Raw genomic sequence first — 6,005 nt, forward strand, 5'->3', positions numbered from 1 at the left:
CATCATTATCCATAGCAATTCTCATCCACAGAGTCATAGCTTGAAATGTTGGTGCCCTATTCCAGCAAGAGAATTGGCATCCCCATATTTGTAATATGGACAGACAAAAGTACCCCCAAATCAAATGACACTGTACATTAGTGTCCCTTATTCAGACTTAGGTAGAAGGGGGGGGGGGTTAGAATTCAACTATTAAAGAACAATTACTGTTCCTTAATTTCATTTAATTTTGAATTCTAATGCTCCCTTCACCTCTCTGCCCAAGCCTAATCTAACAGCAGTACTAATGCTTACTATTGTCAATAAGGGACACTACAGTGGCATAATGTGAATACGGGGTACTATTGTGTGGCATAATATAAAAAAGGTGTAATGTGTATAAGGTGTTATACTGTGTTGTGTAACATGAATAAAGGGCTCTTCTGTGTTGTCTTATGTGAATTAGGAGTACTACAGTGTGGCATAATGTGCATAAAGAATTCTACTGTATGTAATAACGTGGTGTCATATGAATAAGGGGTAATACTGTGCAGTGTAATTGAACAATAATGCACTACTGTATAGTGTAATTTTAATTAGGGATACTCTTGTGTGACCACACTCTTCCTCAAAGGACCACCCCACTTTTGTAGAGCATACAAGGGGGGCCACCAGTACCGGGAACATTTCTGGCACAGGGAACCAAAATGTCTACTTCTGTCTCTGCTGTGTCCCATTACAGTACCTTATGTTCTATCCAAATGTCGTACTATGCAATCACACTGCTGCCGTCAAGTGTGAAGCACTGAGCTGTAAGCCAAGCTACCTTAGAGTTCAGAATAATACAAACAGGACAACAGGGAACATACACTATTATCTTTATTATATTTTAAGGTATCAATACAATACACCAGTGGTTCCCAAACTTTCTTGAATATTAGCATTTGTTTCATGCACGGCCTTGGGCTAAAGGTTTTTGTATTGTTACATTTGGAAAAAAAACTTAAATAAGGTAAATTGGGCCTACCTGTCATCCTTGGGGACATGTATGTGGTAGTGTACAGGTGTGCTTCTCCTAGGGTACCTAGGTACACAGTTTGGGAACCACAGCAATACACCAATATCCCATTAAAAAGTAACCAGATTAATCACCATCCACCACCACAAGATTATTCCTGATATTAATGAATGAAAGTGGGTACAATAATGATCTCACTCCCCAATTTAATGCTTACAATATCTTTCTTGTGGAAGTAAAGTCCAAGTGGGTAATCAGAGGTACCTAGGGATAGAAGGGAAGAGTGAATGTCCAGTCTGCAACCTTCTAGTGTAAGACATGATTCTCCTTGGGACATACTTCAAACAGCTAGGTAAACAATCCCCCACATTCCTATAAGTTAAACACATTTACATAGTGTACCTCCCCAAAATTCATATACAGAGGTTATATATTTTCATTTGGTAGCAATTCTCTGACAATGCTTAAGTTACAAATTAGAATGCAGTTTCACCAGTGTAAATTCAGTAACATAGAAAAATAGAATTTGACGGCAGATAAGAACCACTTGGCCCATCTAGTCTGCCTCATTTTTAAACATCTTGGGTGACATTCTATGCTGTGCGATTATCGTTTTTTTGCAGTAATTAGACCACAAAATGGCGATATTGCATTTTCCCATTAAATCGTTAATTTAATGGGATGCGCTCAGGGACTGAAATCGCATATTATGTGCGTTAAGGTATGCTGAATAAAAATGCGAGATAAATTCGCATTTTTATCGCATCCAGATGTTTTCGTATAGAAAACTATACAAGTCGCTTATTTAATGCAATGCGCATTTGCACATCGCATTTTTTAGGTGACTAATTATCGCACTTATTTCAGACCAGGGTCTGTTAGGCGAATTAGCCAGAACCCTGCACAGATCGCAATGTTCTGTGCAGGGTTCTGCTGTAAAAAATAAAAGAAAGGGTTAAAAAAAAAAATAACGAGCGCGGGGTCCCCCGCCCGAGTATAACCAGCCCCGGGCTCACTGAGCCGGTGCTGGTGACATAAAATCAGGGTCCCCGACAAATAGGGGTCCCCTTGATTTTATGAAACCAGCACCAGGCTCAAGGTCCGGCGCTGGTTCCCAAAATACGGGGGACAAAGTGACTAGGGGTCCCCCGTATTTTAAGAACCAGCACCGGACACAACCAGCCAGCAGGGTAATGCCACAGCCGGGGGAAACTTATTATATAAGCTCCTGCGGCCAAAACATTAACCCCCTGGCTGGTCAGCATGGGCAAGGGTCCTGGGGAAGTGGGGACCCCCTCCAAAGAAGGGGTCCCCCCCTCCAGGACTTACCAGCCCATGCTGATAGTCCGGGGCTGTCCCCGATGCCCCTGGGCGGTGGGCATCGGGCTGATGACTTATGTAAAAAAAAGAATTAAAACTATTGTTTTATACTGGCGAACTATGAGTCCCAGCAAGCCTACCCCGCATGCTGGGACTTGGGGAACCACAAGTCCCAGCATGCGGGGCATTAAAGGGCCCTGGCACTTGTAGTTCTGCAGTGCAAAAAATAGTTCACAAAATCACACTGACACACTGTAAAATAAAACTTTAATACACACAAAACACACACACACTGATACTTACCTACCTTGAGCCCGTAGGTCGGTCCCTGGATCCTGGGTCCGTCCTCCGGGGCTCCAGGGCAGAAGAGTCCGGTTCCGGGGCCTTGGTCCTGGTTCCGGGGCTGGTCCTGGGGTTCCGGGGCTCCTGGGCTGCAGAATCCGGGATCCGAGGTAGTCCACAGGGGTACCTAAGGAAGCAAATCCAACTCACCTGGTCCCCGGCGGCGACCTCGGACTCCTCTCCGGTGACTGCGCTGCTCCCATCTGGTACCCGGCTTGCAGGACTTTGACCGGCGCTGAGATGTTTCCTCCTCGGCGTCTCTGCACAGAATGATTTCTTGGCCAATCAGGAGCCGAGAAAGTCGGCTCCTGATTGGCCAGAAATCATTCTGAATACAGACGCCGAGGAAGTAACATCTCAGCGCATCTAGAGCAGAGATGTTTCCTCCTCGGCGTCTCTAGTTAGAATGATTTCTGGCCAATCAGGAGCTGACTTTCTCGGCTCCTGATTGGCCAAGAAATCATTCTGTGCAGAGACGCCGAGGAGGAAACATCTCAGCGCCGGTCAAAGTTCTGCAAGCCGGGTACCAGATGGGAGCAGCGCAGTCACCGGAGAGGAGTCCGAGGTCGCCGCCGGGGACCAGGTGAGTTGGATTTGCTTCCTTAGGTACCCCTGTGGACTACCTCGGATCCCGGACCCCGGATTCTGCAGCCCAGGAGCCCCGGAACCCCAGGACCAGCCCCGGAACCAGGACCAAGGCCCCGGAACCGGACTCATCTGCCCTGGAGCCCCGGAGGACGGACCTAGGATCCAGGGAACAACCTACGGGCTCAAGGTAGGTAAGTATCAGTGTGTGTGTGTTTTGTGTGTATTAAAGTTTTATTTTACAGTGTGTCAGTGTGATTTTGTGAACTATTTTTTGCACTGCAGAACTACAAGTGCCAGCGGGCCCTTTAATGCCCCGCATGCTGGGACTTGTGGTTCCCCAAGTCCCAGCATGCGGGGTAGGCTTGCTGGGACTGATAGTTCGCCAGTATAAAACAATAGTTTTAATTCTTTTTTTTACACAAGTCATCAGCCCGATGCCCACCGGCCAGGGGCATCGGGGACAGCCCCGGACTATCAGCATGGGCTGGTAAGTCCTGGAGGGGGGGGACCCCTTCATTGGGGGGGTCCCCACTTCCCCAGGACCCCTGCCCATGCTGACCAGCCAGGGGGTTAATGCTTTGGCCGCAGGAGCTTATATAATAAGTTTCCCCCGGCTGTGGCATTACCCTGCTGGCTGGTTGTGTCCGGTGCTGGTTCTTAAAATACGGGGGACCCCTAGTCACTTTGTCCCCCGTATTTTGGGAACCAGCGCCGGACCTTGAGCCTGGTGCTGGTTTCATAAAATCAAGGGGACCCCTATTTGTCGGGGACCCTGATTTTATGTCACCAGCACCGGCTCAGTGAGCCCGGGGCTGGTTATACTCGGGCGGGGGACCCCGCGCTCGTTTTTTTTTTTTTGACACTTTGCGCTGTCCTGCAAATGTGCGATTTTCAGACATGAAAATCGCACATTTTCAGGACTAAATACAGCGCACCACTTCGCTGCAAATCGCCCCTCTTCGCACTTTTCAGCCTCCAATGCGCATCACATTAAATATGCGCATTTTGACTGAAAAATGCGAATTTAAAATAGGCGATTTGCGGCGATGTGGTGCGCAAATAAAACATGCGCATTTAGCGCATAGCATAGAATGTCACCCGATACCTCAAACCATATCTGATCCTTATTTCTTTGTAAGGATATCAATATGCCTTTCCCAAGCATGTTTAAATTGTACTACTGTATTTGCCTCTACCACCTCTGATGATTGGCTATTCCACTTATCTACTACTCTTTCTGTGAAGTAATTCTTCCTCAAATTTCCCCTGAATCTTCCTTCCTCTAGTGTCAGTGCATGGCCTCGTGTTCTGTTACTCCTCCTCCTGTGAAGAATGTCTCCCACCTGTACCTTGTTAAAGCCCTTGATATATTTGAAAGTTTCTATTATGTCCCCCCTTTCCCTTCTCTGCTCCTAAGTATACATATTAAGATCTTTTAGTCTTTCCTGGTATGTTTTGGGATGTAGGCCATACACCATTTTAGTTGCCCTTCTTTGTACAGTCTCTAATGTATTTATATCCTTCTGGAGATATGGCCTCCAGAACTGAACACAATACTCTAGATGAGGTCGTACCAATGACCTATACAGTGGCATTATTACTTCTTTCTTTCTACTGCTGATACCTCTCCCTATGGACGAGATGTATCAAACGGAAAATGCGGTAAAACTCTGGTTTTACCGCATTTTCCAATGTATCAAAAATGATACCGCATTGAAGGGTATCGCCACCTTTGGGTGGCGATACCCTATAGAAGCCTATGGGCTTCTTTTCGCCGCTGCCGCAAACCCGCCGCCTCGCCGACCCCCCCTCTGGCTTACCTTCCTAAAGGGTCCTCCTGGACTCCGGAAGGTAAACCCCTCCTCCCCCTAGTGAAGCAGCCGGACATCCTTCCGGCTGCAGGGGGGAGGAGGAGGCGCCGGGGACAGCCTGCTTAGCTGTCCCCGGCGTGAGGGGAGAGCCAGGCAGCAGGGAGGTGACGGAGACCCCCCGCACACCAGAGTACAGGTATCGCGGGGGGCTCCATCACTGCACCGCGATGCCAGCCGCATATGTTAGTACATATGCGCTGGCATCGCGGCGGGGGGGCGCAAAGGGCGGCAATGTATTTTAATACATCTCGCCCTATGCAACCAAGCATCTGACTTGCCTTCTTCCTTGCTTTGTTACATTGCCTACCTGCTTTTAAGTCCCCTGAAATAGTGATACCTAGATCCCTCTCTTCCTCAGTAGATTCCATTATAGTGCCATTTATACTATATTTAGTCTTTGGATTTTTGAGACCCAAGTGCATGATTTCCCACACAGTACTATCACAATAAGCAGCGTGGGGAATTGGTGGCGTAGGTGTATGGCCTACATGAGTTCTATTAAAAATAATGGGTCATTGATCCATTTTCAGTGCTCTGGATTCCTGGGAAACATCAGAAAGTCTATAAAAGTATCAGTTCTTGGCTTTATATTTCCAACATAGCCAAGTAGTTGAAAAGTAAGCTCTCAACCTGCAAAATGGACCGATTGCTAGTCCATTTGCCAGTGCAAATAAATTGGGAACCCAACCTACTTTATAGCAAGTAGCCAACAAGTAACTATCTTTCATAGGGAGGCAGCATATATTACTTAATAGCATGAAAGTGGCACATAAAGTAAGGGTGCCAGGATTCACCCTGCACTAGAACACCTGTAATTTGCTTTCTAATCCTTCAAATTTGGCAATATGGAGGCTAAAATTGCTTACAACCAATGTGTGACTGGCTTA

The sequence above is a fragment of the Crinia signifera genome, chromosome 6 (assembly GCF_055691185.1).
Source record: "Crinia signifera chromosome 6, ASM5569118v1, whole genome shotgun sequence".
In the NCBI taxonomy this organism is placed as follows: domain Eukaryota; kingdom Metazoa; phylum Chordata; class Amphibia; order Anura; family Myobatrachidae; genus Crinia; species Crinia signifera.